Source organism: Dipodomys spectabilis, unplaced genomic scaffold, assembly GCF_019054845.1.
Source record: "Dipodomys spectabilis isolate Male_0828 unplaced genomic scaffold, ASM1905484v1 ptg000783l, whole genome shotgun sequence".
Taxonomy (NCBI): domain Eukaryota; kingdom Metazoa; phylum Chordata; class Mammalia; order Rodentia; family Heteromyidae; genus Dipodomys; species Dipodomys spectabilis.
The window spans coordinates 18674559-18690475 of NW_024871460.1; the positions used below are offsets into that span (position 1 = coordinate 18674559).

Here is a 15917-nt window from a genome sequence, read left to right on the forward strand (position 1 = left end):
AAGCCTTTTGCTTTTCACAGTTAAACCCTTAATCCTTCTGGAATTGATCCTAGGGTATGGTTCTCCTTGGCTCAGTAAGTTATTCCAGACTTCATGAGGGTTCTGTTATTTTTTAATAGCTGAGTGAATGAGACGCTAAAGATAGAAACATGTCTGTAGCAAGATTTGAAAAGATAGCTAATTCTCCCCTAAGCAGCTTTGGATGGAAATCTGGTAAAATGACAGGTTTCTTTGCTCAAGCTAGGGCATTTCACACTTTAGCAAGTTTGTGTTTGAGTACCATGTGTTGAAAAGTTAAAAAAAAGACAATAAATCCCCTCTTGCCATTTGAACTATGACCCAAATCATATAGACCTGTTGTAGATGAAGAAGAAAGCATACATTTTAAAGCCTGTTTTTATAGGATGCAGAGAACTGATGTGCTATTGGAGAGGCAAGGCAATTTATTGGAAATATCGCAGTCCAGAATCCTAGGTTTAAGCCCTGATCTCACCTAGTTGGGCAACTTCTTGCTATCAGTTAAGATTATGTTCAGTGGCTTGTAACAAGAGCCTGTCTTCAGTGGCTTAACCAAATAGAGTTTAATTTTCCTCATACAACAGCCTAGGAGCAGTGAAAGAAGGCCAGTGTAGGCACCTTTAGTTTAGACTTTACCAAATGTAGCTGTTGTCTTCAAGATATAATTCATTCTCCAGCATTGTATCAGGGCCTCAAGTGTAATGAAGACATGATAGAGCTTGCCAAGAGGCCTGCCTGGGAATTTTCATTTATATCTCTAGAGCCCAAACTGTTTTTACATGGCCATCATCCTCATTGGTAGTTTTAGCCCGGAAAGTTCCTTTCTTGAGCAAAATTGATGATCTGGAATGTAAAAGGTTTGACTAAGCATTGTAGAGGATCCAGCTGTCTGTCCCATGGTCTAAGCGTCTGTCATTCATGTCTGCCTACCTGTGGCAGGGTTGTTGGAGTAATAAAACAGAAGGTCCAATGCAAGAGTTTTTCATATACTATAAATGCATTTTATGAAGAATAGAAATACTCAGACAGCATTTTCTCAGACAGCAAATCCATTATTAACAGAGAATGCAACTAAATGCAAAGCCTTGGGAAACCAATATCTATTGAACCTTAGCTAATTCTTTTACAGATATCATGTGACAATCCAAGCACTATTGTTTTTATGGATCAATATCCTCAGTTTTCAGTTTATTGTGGAGTATAGTTGTGGTAGGTATGCACTGATCCATCAACACAAATACATTTTCCCTTGACCTTCCTTAAAGAACCCTGCATGTCTCTCTATGTAATTTTTCTTTAGTTTGACTGTACCCTTACCTTGGCAATGGCCTTGGATTGATTAGTTGAAGAAAAATGACTGATTCAGCAACAGGCCATCCGAGTGACTCAGAACTCTGTTTGGGACTGCCATGTAACTGCTGCCCAAATGGATGAGGGATGGATGGATGATCTAGAAGGGTTTCGGTCATATTTTGTACCAAGAAGGGGGAAGTCTAAGGATGATGTCAGTCACAGAGAATACTTGTGTCAAGAGCATTGCAGAGCAAAAAAACCACAGCAAAATGTGATTTCCCAAAACAAACCCTACTTCTGATTTGTTTTGTTTTGCGCCCAAGCTCAGTGATCCAATAATCTTTCCTTGCTTTGCTATTTATAGATGTGTTGTAGGGTTTTTTGTTATAATCAAAAGATTCCTAAGTGATAGCTCCTCTGTAAATTCCATGAAAGATATAGTATTACTTTTATTATTTATTATTTTAACAAATTTATATATTTTTATATTATTTAATATGTATGTCCCTGAGTAAATTTATTTTGAAGTTTTTAGTCCTGCCTGCATTAAGACCATTAAGGCCTGAGTGTAATTAAATGCCTATTTCTCCCAGTAACACTTTGCCTGCATAACATTAAACTATTTTAGACTGGGAAATGCTGAGCCCCCTTTTTGATCTTTAGGGGGACTGTACCTATTACCTCTGTGGCACAAGACTCTCTCCTGAGTATTTTGAACCAAAGACCAATGAAGCTGAAGGATGTTAGTGGTTTTGTAGGTGTGTTTCCTGTTTCCTGTTTGCAGAGGCAACTACAGAAGTAATAAAAGTATCAGCCTAACCTAAAGTCTCTCCAGCTGTCAAATGTTCAATAACACTTTCCCTAACTATGAGTGATCTCAGTTGCAGGGTGGTTGAGCTGCTGGAAAATCTGCACTGACACAGAGGAAGCTCTGAGTCTGGAGCACTGAGTGACTGCACACCGTGAGTTAACTTTTTAACCTTGTGGAATATTAGATTGTATAAATTCTGATTCAAAATGCAGATATCAAATTCTGGTGAGTTTGTCGTGTGGTCATGTTTGTGTTTGGTAAATAGAAAGCACAAGCTAACAATCTGTTATTAAAGCTGTCCTGGGAGAACCATTTCCATTTTTAACTTGATGAGTTTGTGTGAGACCCAAAAGGAAGTTCAACACTTACTCTCATTTTCAGAATTCTTGTTCTCTCCTACTGTGACGGATTAAGTAGGAAACTATTTAAATGCCAGAGAGATCTATGAAAACAAACCCAACAAAACAAAAAGCAAGATGAAGTGAGAGATTTGATAGTGAAATAAAACCCTGGTGTCTTGTTTCCCGGAAACAAAGGCTTTGTTTGTTCCTCCTTACCTTCTGAATCTACTACTTTGCTATGGAAAACTGACAATGATATTGTGAAACAAATAAATGGAATGTTTTCTAATTTCGAAAAGATTCTTCTGAAAACCTATTACAGTATAATTAGAGCAGTAGTCATCGTGAATTTCCTGCTTAGGTAGGAATATTATTACTTTCCTAATTGTCAAGTTGAGTCTCAAAAGCCATCTCATTGTATATTTAGGAAACTGGCTTTTTAGGAAAGGAAAGCTACTTGTATATGAATTTCTTGGAAAAATTTCAAAATAGACTAATAGCCCCAGTTGAGAGCCAGCCAACATTTGCAGTAGGTAGTATGACTTGGGCCTTGGTCATGCTTTCTGTGCAAATTAAAAATAAGACATGCTATTAATTGAATATTTTCTTGGACAAATAGGTGTGTGTGTGTGTGTGTGTGTGTGTGTGTGTGCATGTAATAAATTGAAAAAGTAAAATAAACAGAGACAAGGACAAAAGCTTTTTGTATATTTGCTGATGTTGGGAAGGGAACTTAATAGATGTAAAATGAAATTTCAATTTGTTTGCTCTCTCTTTCCACTTCTTCTCCTCCATTAATCTGTGGTTTGATTAAGTATTCAATGAACAGCATAGCTCATCTGGATGTAACAAGAAAGAAAATGAAAGGTCTCAGTTCCAAATCTGAGGAGGCAGTGGTTTTAATGAACTCTATAGGACAGTGATGAACTACTTGAAGTCATGTTAAACAATGTCTACTACCTCTCCCCACCTCACCCTGCACCAACAGCATTGAGAACTTAGAAGGGCAAGACAGAAGCGTACATTTAAGCTGGCTAAGATCAGGTCATCCCCAAAGTGCTCTTTTCTTCTGAGATTTTGCTTGAATTACTTATGGATGTCATAAGCCTACATGTAGGCAGTAGCCATCAGAGCTTTCTTACGCCCTATTTGAATTATCGTAGGAAAATGTGTATTTTTGGCTAAGATGGTAAAGCATGAGTGAAAAACAATGTCTTTGATGTGAAGGTATAGAGAGTATGATGCTGTTGGCTTTTGGTCTTTCTTGCTTCTTCTCAAGCATCCGGGCCCCCCTCCTGTCCTTGTGCCTTGTGTCCTCAGGGACAGCTTATTTCTCTCCATAGATTCCCTTCTAGAGTGAACCTAAATTAAACTTGATTGATGTGGGACAAGGAGAAGTCACAAAGGTCCATGGTTCACATGCATAGCATCTGTCAGACTCAAAGGAAGGCAGTGTAGGTGAGCTGTAACTGAAATTAGGCTTCCTAACGGGCTTTCTAAAAGTATGGTATAAGTTAGCCAACACTTCCTGTATTTCCCATACAAAAAAAAAATCCACAAAAGAACCAGTGTGGATTAAATTTGTACTAAGTTACATAGTAACAGAGATCCAGACAATAGAAAGGAAATTATTTTAAGGTATATGAATACACTGTAGGGTTATGATTATTGCTAACATCTTTTGGCCTGGAAGTGTCTCTTTAGTCCCTGGAAACCAGGATAATTTTCTTTAGATCCCCAAGAAATTCAAACTCTTCCCTCTGATTCCCAGGTGACTAGCTTCTCCTTACAATGTGTTGGATGCAATTGTATTTTCCTGCAGGTTTCTGCAGTGCTTACCACTTTTCTACTTCTCTTAGAAGAAGGAATGGTGTAATCTTCTTAGCTGTAGAGCTCTCCGATATTTTATTTTCAATGTCCCATAAATCCCCTCTATCACAAAGCACCTGTTTTGTCAACAGGAAACCTTTCATTCAGGAACAATAATAATGGAGAGAGATTAACTCAGAGATTTCTCAGCACAAGATACCAAATATCCAGAGGATAATTAAAGTAGGCTTCCAGATGTTTTTGAATATAGACATGGAGACAAATACTGATCATCTAAGTAACTGATTCCCTGCCTACCATTTTCTACTCCATCGTGTTTTTCATGCCCAAACAGACAATAATTTCAGCAGAAAACAAAAACAAAGCTGCCTTTTAATTAGTATGTAGAAAAAGAATAGAAAGGGAGCAGTTGATTTCCCAGCAATTTGGTAGCAAGTCCTCTGTCATGTAGAGGTAGAAGAAAGTAGATTGCCATGGAGAAATGATGGCTCTAGTTAACAGAAAGCATTGATGAACCACTTATTAAGAAAGATGTGGTTTAGCATGCACACACATACTCGGTACAGATGATATTCCTAGAAAAATAATTCATTTATTTGTTCAGTATCGATCAAGCACTTGCTATGTGGCTAACTGTGGAAAATGATAAGGTATTAATGGGGAACAAGAAGGCATGATTTCTGAGAGAGGTGGTGCTGTAGTTTGGACACATGAATGTTCCCTAAGAAGCTAGAGTGTTAAAGGCTTGGCTCCACAGCTCATGGCATTCTTGGAAGTGGAGAATGCTTTAAGAGGTGAGGCCTTGTTGGAGGAAGATAGATCCGTGAGGTCATGCCCTTCTTTCTCTGCTTTCCAGACACCATGAGGCGAGTAGCTTCTCTGACTATCCACTCCTACCATGGGGTAGTCCAGAGATAATGGGACCAATTCATGGACTGAAACTGCTGAACTATGAGCCAAGATAAACCTTTCTTCTTCTAATAAGTTGATTTATTTTAGCTATTTGCCACAGACACAGAAAGCTAACACAAGTTGCTTGGGGAGGAGATGAAAAATCAAATAATAAATATATTTTCAAGTGTTACAAGGAAACAAAAATGAATAACTGTGCAGCTATAAAATATAAGCCTTGGGGGGGGGGAGGATTGGGTAGGGGGACAGGGGGAGGCTGGGAAGGGATGTGAAGGGTAAACAAAGGAGGAGGCTGCAATGCTTGGTAAGAAATGTACTCATTATTTTGCCCATGTAATTGTAACCCCTCTGTACAGTATGTTCACAATAAAAAATAAATAAAATATAAGCCTCATATCTAGTTTCAGGGAGTTCAGAAAAGGTATCCTTTGAGAATTATGAAGGTTTGGGAAGGGGCATAGTTCTAGGCAAAGGACTGAGATAGAAAAGACACAAAGCTCTCTAGGACCTGAAGCAAGATCATTTGCTGGCAAGTTGGTCCCTGAGAATGAATCCGTGAAAAAGCATGAATAGTTTATAACAAGGAACACATCCTATTGTCTCTTGTCATTGGCATAAAAATTAAAGGAGCTATTTCATATACTCATTCATCCTATAAACACTAGACCAAAAAAAAAATCCCTACTGGATACTGGTGGGTCATGCCTATAAGCCTAGCAACTCAGAAAGCTGGTATCTGAGGACAGTGGATCAAAGTTAGCCTGGTCAGGGAAGTCATGAAACTCTTATTTTCAATTAACACCAAAAAGCTGAAAATAAAGCTGTGGCTCAAATGGTATAGTACAAGCCTTGCTCATAAAAACTCAAGAACAGAACCCAGGCCCTGAATTCAAGCACCAGTACTGATGTGTACCTCTACGCGCGTGTGCACATGCGCTTGCGCACACACACACACACATCTCTGTTCATATGGATCTTAAATTGTAGTGGAACAAGGAGATAATAAGCAAATACACAGGCTTATAGTAAGTTTTTGTTTATGAATAGTGTAAGTGGGCTAGGCACGGTGGCTCACGCCTGTAATCCTAGCTACTCAGGAGGCTGAGATCTGAGGATCACAGCTCAAAGCCAGCCTCGGTAGGAATGAAACTCTTATCTCCAATTAACTACCAGAAAACTGGAAGTGGTGCTGTGGCCCAAGAACAAAAAGAAAAAAATGATATTTAAGTGAACTTTTATTTATTTTTTCTTATTGTTGTTATAAAGGTGATGTACAGAGGGGTTACAATTACATAAGTCAGGTAATGAGTACATTTCTTTTTGGATAATGTCACCACATCCCTTGCTGTCTCCCAGTGTGTCCCCAACCACACATTGTAGAGCTCATTTTCCACAATGTCTAGTGAGTACCTCTGCTGCATTTGTTCACCTTTTGTTCTTCCACTTCTGTGCCCCGTCTTACCCTCCCAAAGATAGATAAACAAGCAAACAAGATGTAAAGAGAACAAAAACAGTAATGAAGTAAAAATCTCATTCCCTGGCATTCATTTCAATGAATATTATTTTATATGGTCAGATACACATAGGCATTGTGCCATTCTGTTCCTCTCCTAAGAGTATCTAGAATGTCTATGAATGTCCCATGAATATCTAGAATGTCTAGAGTCCAGTATGATTTATCATGTCCCAGTGTCTTTTAGATTTAACTTCCACATATGAGAGAAAATATGTGCTTAAGTGGAATTTGTATGTGTGTGTGTGCGCGCACGCACACGTATGTGTTTCATATTGCATACAAGTGTGGCTATTCTGTTGAGTAAAAAATGGGTATATGTTCTAGCAGTGCTGATATTGTTCTTCATAACACTCAGTTAGTTCATAGTCAAAGACTCTGGAGAAATTCCAGGACAAGAAAAAGTAAGAGAGTGAAACAGCGGGATTCTCACTACTATGTTTTTGATTCTGAGGACTTAGTGATGTCATTGCTTGCTAGTACCCCACTCCCTATCATTGTGAGGTGTGGGGAAGGATGAGGGGAGAAATCTAAGTCTCTGTGTGAAAATGTCCCAGACTAATAATATTTCCTGAGAAGAATGTGAGAGGCAGAGCACTTCAGTCTTCCGATTTCTTCTTACAAAAAGAGCTGGCTATCAGACATTTAGTGTAGTTTATAGATTTTACACATTTGCTATCTCTAAGAAGAGTGCTCACCTTCTAATCAATGAAAAGGAGAGGTATTTCTTTCAGACATTTATTTCCCTAATCTGTTCTTTGAGGGGACATCTTAAAGCCATCAACAACTTACCAGTCGGAGTATATAATATGTCCCTAGAACCTTTTAGGGCTTCGACTGAACCCATCTTCTCTGAAGATCTACTTGAAGAATTCCTCCAAACAGGGCTTGCATGTCTATGCAGAAGCCATTATTGTTGCTGATGGAATTAAAACAGGACTTCTGAGAGGATTGCTGTCAAGACTTGATTGCAAAAGCCAGAAAGGAGTTCCTTATATCAAAGGGAGTTTTAATAATTATGGTTTAATTTTCAGGAACCTCCTTTTTCACTTTCAGACTATGTAAACCAAAGTGATTATTTCTACATACTACTGTAGTCTGTTGGGGTTGCTATTAATAATACTATCAACTGAGTGGTTTTTAAGCAGTAGAAATATATGTCTTATGATTCTGGAAGATGGGAAGTCTCAGATAAGATACTGGTAGATTGTGAGTCTGGTGACATGGCCTGTTTCCTGGTTCATAGACGTCTTCCCATGGTAAGATGTATGTGAGGATGAGCTCTTGAGTTCTTCCCTTGTAAGGGCACTGAGTCTCATTCGTGTGGTCTTTTCACTATGACTTCTCAAAGATTCTGATTTTCAGCCCTGTCACCTTGGGGTGAGGATTTCAGCATATGATCTTTTTGAGAAACAAATACTCAGACCTCATCCTATAGCAAGAGTCTCAGTGTGGACAGAATGGTAGACTGTTGATAATTCCTTTTGTATAAAGTCTCTGAATGCAGCACTATTGACAGTTTAGACCAGATAACTCTGCTCTAGCAAGTGTTTAGGTGCACTGTAAGATGTAGAGTATGACCTAGTAGAGTATGACCTCAGTCATGACAACATCTCTAGATATTTCCAAATGTCCCCTGGAATAAAAAAAAATCATGAATTTAGAACCACTGACCTGTTGCATCACAATCAGTGACTCTGGTGAGGTGTTTTAACTTCGTATTATAGTAATACAGTAATATAATTATAGTAATATAATTTGCATTGCAAATGTATTCTATTCTAAATGTTTAGATTTCAGTGTAATAGGGAAATATCTTTCCAGTACTCACCTAAAAATTAGAAGTGATCTTATAAAACTAGAAATCCTAACCTGGTAATGTGTTTTATGCTTTAAGAGTGTTGTTTTATTTTACAATTTTACACTCAAAATTCAAAAGTTAGTGTTTCAACTATCTTTGAAAAGCTACATTTATGGGCTTCTTAGTGCAGCCAAAGACTTCAATGTAGCCTTAAGGATTAAGTCTTTTGGTGACATATGGAAACATAAATGGCACATATTTAATAAGATCAATTCTAGTTTTATAGGAAGTTAAGTACAACAGAGAAGTAAAAAAGGAACACTCATCTTTTGGTGATGATGCTTGACATTTAAGTGTCAGTTATTACAATAGTGTATTGGTTTAATGTTTTCCTAACATCCGTGCTTTAATCAAAGTCTCTGAAAATGGAAAAAAATATATTCATTGTGAGGCTAAGAAATGGCATTTCAAAGTCACTTTAATCATAGATGATTAGATCTTCAAAGTGGTATTTTATTATGTTATGGAGCTTGGGAAGACTGAAGATTTAAAAAGTTCACTGAGACATATAACTAATATATGGCACCATTAAAGAAACTTTTAAATTCCCTTTTGCTGTTATTGTTTACCTCATTTCAGGGCCCCTGACCCAATGTGTTGCACGTAGTTTAGATGAAGTCAGTACTGTTTGTAAAATGTAGCTTTCTTTTCTTTTGCTGTTATATTCAGGATTATTTAGGCATCTCCCCCCCCCTCTCCCTCTCTCTCTCTCTCTCTCTCTGTCTCTTTCTTGCTTACCCTCTCTTTCTCACTCTCTCCTACAATGCTTTGCAAGCACTCTATTACTTCTTAAACTTTCTGAGGAAAAAACTAGACTATTTTGTTGCAATTGTTAAGTTACAGTTTGTCACAAGCCATGAAACTCAACACTGCAAGCTAAACAACATCCAAGACGCTGCACATCCTGTTTAACCAGACAAGACCATTTGACCACACACTCGGATGATGCGGCAGTGCCCAACTGTGGTCAAAGTTTCTAAATGATGTCTTGGAATGTTGTATTTATCTTGCTTCAGCCTGACAAGACTGGTCCATACTGCGCTTGTAGTACACTGTCCTGGAACAAGTTCTCTGTAACAGTGCCGACATTGTTCTTTAACATATCACAGTTCTAGCACCTAGCCTGTTGCACACTAAGCACATTTATTTCACTATATAACTAATATCCCTTGCATCCCAAGTAGCATGGATCAAATCTTGATCCATTTTAGGACCAAGAGGATCATCATGCCTTAACTATAATTCAATGACACTATCAGACTATTTTTATTTACATATATATCCATATATATGTATAGATAGACTCTTTAATATAGAATTCTGCTAACATAAAATAGAAACCTCACCTCCTAGTACTAGTATGACATTTATAAAGGAAGATAATTTGATCAGTAACTTATCTTGCTTTAATTATGTAGTTGCAAAAGTTTACTAGCACTACCACCGCCACCAAAAAAAAAAAAAAAAAAAGATTGATGTAATTCAGACTCACTAAGTAAAATAAGAGAAACTTAAAAGAATTTGCTATTAAATAGCAATAACAACTTTTCTGAGTTACATGTGTTCCCAGTGCAAGAAAACCCATCTCGACGGGCTGGGAATATGGCTTAGAGGTAGAGTGCTTGCCTAGCATGCATGAAGCCCTGGGTTCATTTTCTCAGTACCACATAAACAGAAAAGGTCAGAGGTGGGTGCTCTGTGCTAAGGTTAGCGTGTACAAGGTTAGAGTGCTAACCTTGAGTACAGAGAGGCTCAGGGGCAGAGCCCAGCCCTGAATTCAAGCTCCAGGACCAGCAAAAAACAAACAAACAAATCTCCCCAAACAAAACTTTATGTAAAACCAAAACAGCTTCTATTTATGCTGCCCAAGTGGGGTACATTGAAACTCTATAGCCATCTAAAAGTGTATTTGTGAAAATGAGAAACATACAGAGTTAGTTTAATATCTACTACTATAATTTCCACTGGGAAAAATATCTGAAACATAAGGAGCATTTTTCAGTATTTAAAATGTAGGAAATTTGGAATCAATGAGTTGACAGTACTATGAGAACATGTATTTCTAATTTTCAGTAGTACAGGAATGTCTTTATGAAATGGTAAGAAGTTGTGGTTGAAGGTTCACATTTTTCATCAAGCATTTATTTCATTGTATTAAAGTTCATAGCCAAGAAAAACAAGGACAATTACTATATGTTTTCCCACTCTTATTAGACACTTACTTTTCCATGGAGCATTTGTTCTTTCTGGGAAACATACGGCATAGGACCAGAACCATAATTAGTAGCAGTTTGATGTTATAAGATCTCAAAATTCAGTAATTTGTACCTTCATTAGATCAGTATTACTCTGAAGTATAACAGTATAAATATGAAAGTATAATATATGTATAGATATTACACACATATAAGTATACATGTGCTTGTATATATGTTTATATACATATATGTGTGTATATATGTATGTATACACAAACATATATTATGAGTGAATTTTGGAGCCGGCCTTTTTCTTCTTTACTAACTGCAGCATTCATTTGCTTTTTTGTGTGTGTGTGTCAGTTGTGGGGCTTGAACTCAGGGCCTGGGCACTGTTCCTGAGCTTTTTTTGCTCAAAGCTGGCCTTGTACCATTTTGTGCCACAGCACCACTTCTGGTTTCCTAGTGGTTTCTAGTTGGATATAGGAGTCTCATGCACTTCCTGCCTAGGCTGGCTTTGAACCAGGATCAGATCTCAGCCTCCTGAGTAGCTAGGATTATAAGTGTGAGTCACTGGCACCCGGAAGCATTTCTTATTTTAAAGGGGAAGTGTTTGAAGACTTGTAAGAGTTAGCACAGAGCTCTCAGACTCTAATAGGAGATTCACCCCTAGATTCTCAAACATGTCCCTACCAGGGAGCAGAGGATAGTTACCTGTGCTTTGTGTTAGGAGCCATTGGTCATCAAGGTGGTTTATTGAAAGAAGAAAGAACATCTCATCCACGTCCAAATATAACTTGTCCCATCTTGTATTACTAATGTAGTTATTAGGGAGTTATTAAGGAAAGTGTAAGATTGCTTAGCAACACACATAATGGTGTTTATTTTTTTTTTGAGCAGCAGCCACAGCAACCACAAGTAGAATGTCTTAAAAATGTCCTGGTGGGTGTCCTCATTTTCCTTCCCATCTAATGCTGCTTCTACCCATTGCCGTGGGATTAAGTAAACCATTTGGTCTGTGGTTCTTCCTGAAGATTGCCATTAACCTTGTCTAGAACCAAAAGGAATTTAAGCTACAGATAAGAACAAGTAATAGAGAATTCCTGCAACTCTTGGGTCCTAGGTAAGTTTTGACATTTTCGCAGCTGGTACTTACTAGTAGTTCAGCAGTGGTAGTAATGTCACTACTTATCCTTGTGGTGATATTGTCCTTGTGAGATGTGAGGGCCTGCTGTAATATTGTTCAGATTTCTTGCTTTGGACTCTGGTTTTTGAACTAACATCTATAATAACCAAAAAGGAAACAATGCACTTTCACAAAGAACAGTGCAGCACTGTTACACTGCTTACACTTCTCCATGCACGTGGAAGAACGTGTCCTGGTGTCTACAAGAATTGAATCAACATTGTTTACTTGAACTAGTCTCACTTCTCCAAATCAGAATCGCAATTGTACATCTCAAAACCTGACTTTCCTCTATTATTTTCCTGTTCTCAGCTTCCTTATTCATCCTAGCTTGATCTCCTAAGTCCTGATCTGCTCTGGGAAGAGCAAGAATCCCAAGGGCTAGGACTAGAGGGGGAAGAATCAATCAGTCCTGTTAAACAGAGCACCCATACATCCAGGGTGTGGGATTAGAAATATTGTGCTTGGGACTGTAATCCAGTGATTGCTAGCTGTTTAACTTTGCCAATGATGAGGTGCTTTAGAGATGGGACTCTGGGAGCAGGTGGGATAATTATTTACCTTCCATAGGAAAGGTCCTGAATGCAATCCTCCTCCTCATACAGTTGTTGATACTTTGCACATCCTTGGCTTTATTTTTCCTTTATTGTGTCCTAGAATCACTAATTAATTATGGACCCGGTTCCTTCTGTGTATTGCTAATTGGATATTTTGTAAAATTGTTCCATGCTGGTTTAAATAATGAGTAGACAATTAAAAGGCAGTGAGGTGCTGGGAAAGACAGACCACAATGATCATAGAAACTCAGCAAAAATCACCAAGATAGTCATTACTCCATTAATCAGGGGAGATGGGGGGCTAGGACAGAGGGGTTAGTGGAAAGTACCCACAATGACATGATGAAAGGTCAGGGTCAGCAAGAGGAGGACCTTTCCTTCCCAAGGAAGGAAATCTATCTGAACCTGCATTGGCTGGAGAGACATCATAGCTGGTTCCTCTTGTTGGGAAGATGGTCTCCCCAACCACACTGTGGCAGAATTTTGAGGCCCAAGATACTAACAACTGTGTCTGGGCCCTTCCATTTCCTAGATATGGGACTTGGAGCAAATGACTTAACCTGTCTGAGTATTCAGTTCTTTCTCTGAAAAGTGAAAAATAATAGTATTTGTGTCATAGAGTTGTGGTAAGGAATAAGTGATATCAAATTGGTTAGTGCCACGCCACTTCCTGCACCGGGCAAACTCAGACCTGATTAGCCATTATTATTTTGCAGTTCTGTGGCTAATTGCATAATGCAATAACAGAAAACTATTAAGACAAATAAGATAGTTAGTTTTGCACAACTCAAGGTTTAAGGTAACTTGTAGGAGAACCAGTGTTTCCATTTCTTCTTCTCCATTCTTTTTCTGGCCAGTTTGCTTTCTCTCCTTCCTACTTCCTTCCTTCCAGTTTGAAAGCCTGGACCAGAAGAGTACAGATAATCAGCAGGGGGCTTTTCATTGTTGGCCAGAGAGGAAATGTAAAAACCGCTAAATGAGGACCACCAGACCACAACTGGCAAAATAAATTCAGAAAGTTATTCCATTCGTCCTAGGCAACTACCTATTTGACATTTAGGTGTACATGAATTACAGTTCCAGTCTCTAGATTTTCCCTCTTATTAAAATGTCAGCCTTGCTCATGGCAAAGATTGTTGTGTCCTTTGTTCACTGCTATTTCTGTGGGACACAGATCCAGCTGTCAGCTCTGCCTTTAAGCTGAACCTCCTGAAAGTTTTCACACTTGCCTACAATCCTGATATTATCTCCCCTCGCCTCTGTCGCCTCTCTCAAGGATCTCTTTAAAAAAATAACAACTATATGTTTATTTATTGTTATTGCAAAGGTGATGTACACAAGGGTTACAATTGCAAAAGTCAAGTAAAGAGTACATTTCTTTTTAAACAGTTTCACTCCTTCCCTTGCTCTCACCTAGTTTTCCCCTCCAGTCCTCACCCATAAGTTGTATAGTTCATTTTCAACATAGTGTCTACTGAGTATCACTGATGCATTTGTTCACCCTTTATCCCTCCATTTCTGTGCTTCCCCCTTACTGTCCCTAAAACAGATATGCTTACAAACAAGAGAAAAGGTAAAGAAAAAAAAAGCAACAAAGAAAAAAAACTTGTTTCCATTTCTTGGAGTTCATTTCTATAAATATTATTTTATATGATCATAGGCACATAGCTATTGAGGCTTTGTGATCCTCTCCTAAGAATATCCTCCTTTGGTCTCACTGTGTGAATGTCTAGAGACCTGTGTAATGTATCATGAATAATTTCTTACTACTCTCTTAACTCTAGCTAGATGGAGTCAGGAAAGAAAGACTTGTTGGACACCAGAAAGACTCAGCTAACTGTGATCATATAATAGATAGATTTAGAATGAATAAATGTTAGCATCTACATCTTTAGGTCTGGCTCTATTCATTAGGGTGATACTAGACAAAAAAAAAATCAAATGACCTCTCTAGACTTCAGCACCACAGGGAAAATAGTAGAACAACTGTAGATTGGCAGTGCTTGCCTTGGTTGTTTGATTTATGCATTTAAAAACATTTCTACGGATTTTTGGTCCTTGGTGTGAAATTGTGAATCCTAACCTTGTGAATCATATGGTAACAGCTGCTTTCCCACTCTTTTCCCCAAGCTGAGGGCTTTGCAGAGAAGGTAGGAGGATAGCCAGAGTCTGACATCATGTTCCTCCTTCCTAGCTTCCAGTGAGTTCCACAAAATGTCACTCCCCAATTTGTAATCCTTAAATCCTAGCTCCAGGAATGTTTTTTATCATATCACATTCTACCTACACTACTTTTTATGTAGTATCTTCTCCAAAACCACTCCCTTTTCATATTAACTTATGACTGGTCCTAAGCACCTATTAGTATGTATATCGGCTATATCAGCTATAGTTTTTTCTAGTGTACATTAAAATAAATGTGCCATTATAATCCACCACAATTATACACTACTTTAAATGACCTAGTAACCCTTGTGTAATGTTTTCCACACTTCAGGAAAGACCGCATGGAGGAGCAGAGCTCTAGGGATTCCACTGACATCAGTATCCCAGTTCCAATGAACTTAGAGCTGGGGGAAAGAAAAACCATTCTTCTCTAGGAAAATACTGAGGATCCCATTCTAGGCACTGGGAAGTATCCATTTCTTTTGGCTTGGAATAAGGAACAGATGTGACTCAACCTTCTTTATGATAGGGAGGACCAAAGGAGTTGGAAAGAAGAAAGAAAAGTATTTTGCTGGTTTAAAAAATAGGAGTCAAGGGGCTGGGAAGGTGGCTCAGTGATAGAGTGCATGCCTTGCATGCATGAGGCCCTGGGTTTGATTCTTTAACACCACATAAGCAGAAAAAGCCGAAAGTGGAGCTGTGGCTCAAGTGTTAGAGCGCTTGCCTTGAGCTGAAGAGCTGAGGGACAGCACCAGCCCCAGAGTTCAGGCCCCATGACCGACCCAAAAAAAAAAAAAGGAGTCAAGAGCAGTCAACAGCAGCTCAAAGTAAGTTCTGGAAGGAAAGAACAATTAACTAGAGGGAGATAATGTGGAAGCAAAAGAAGTGAGTGGTGGGGAGAATGTTGGATGGCAATGCATTTGCTCAAAGAAGTGGAGATTTAAGTGGAAGACAGGAGACTTTCTGGAGGTCTTCACTTCCTCCTTTTTGACTTCTGAACTTTCACTTCTTTCACTTATAATCTCAGAAGACTGATTAGTTGCACCCACATGTTCATTTTAAAATCCCAGGGGGATGGGATTCTTTTAATTTATGATTTTTTTGTTTTGGGTTTATTTTCCTTTTTTTTTTTGAGATGTAATTTTGCTACGTAGTCCAGGCTGGACTCAAACTTGCATTCCTTTTTGCTCTATCTCCTGAGTGCTGGGATTACAGGTATGAGCCACCATGC

General features: G+C 38.4%; 1 protein-coding gene across 2 annotated transcripts in view; it reads left to right on the top strand.

The window, feature by feature from the left end:
• The window catches only part of Ncald (neurocalcin delta), a 377152-nt gene that overhangs the window by 208480 nt on the left and 152755 nt on the right, over positions 1–15917 (top strand). For both annotated transcript variants that reach the window (XM_042672983.1, XM_042672985.1), the window contains exon 3: positions 2193–2273. The gene's annotated coding sequence lies outside the window, so the exon portion shown is untranslated. The remainder of the gene's footprint in view (positions 1–2192; positions 2274–15917) is intronic.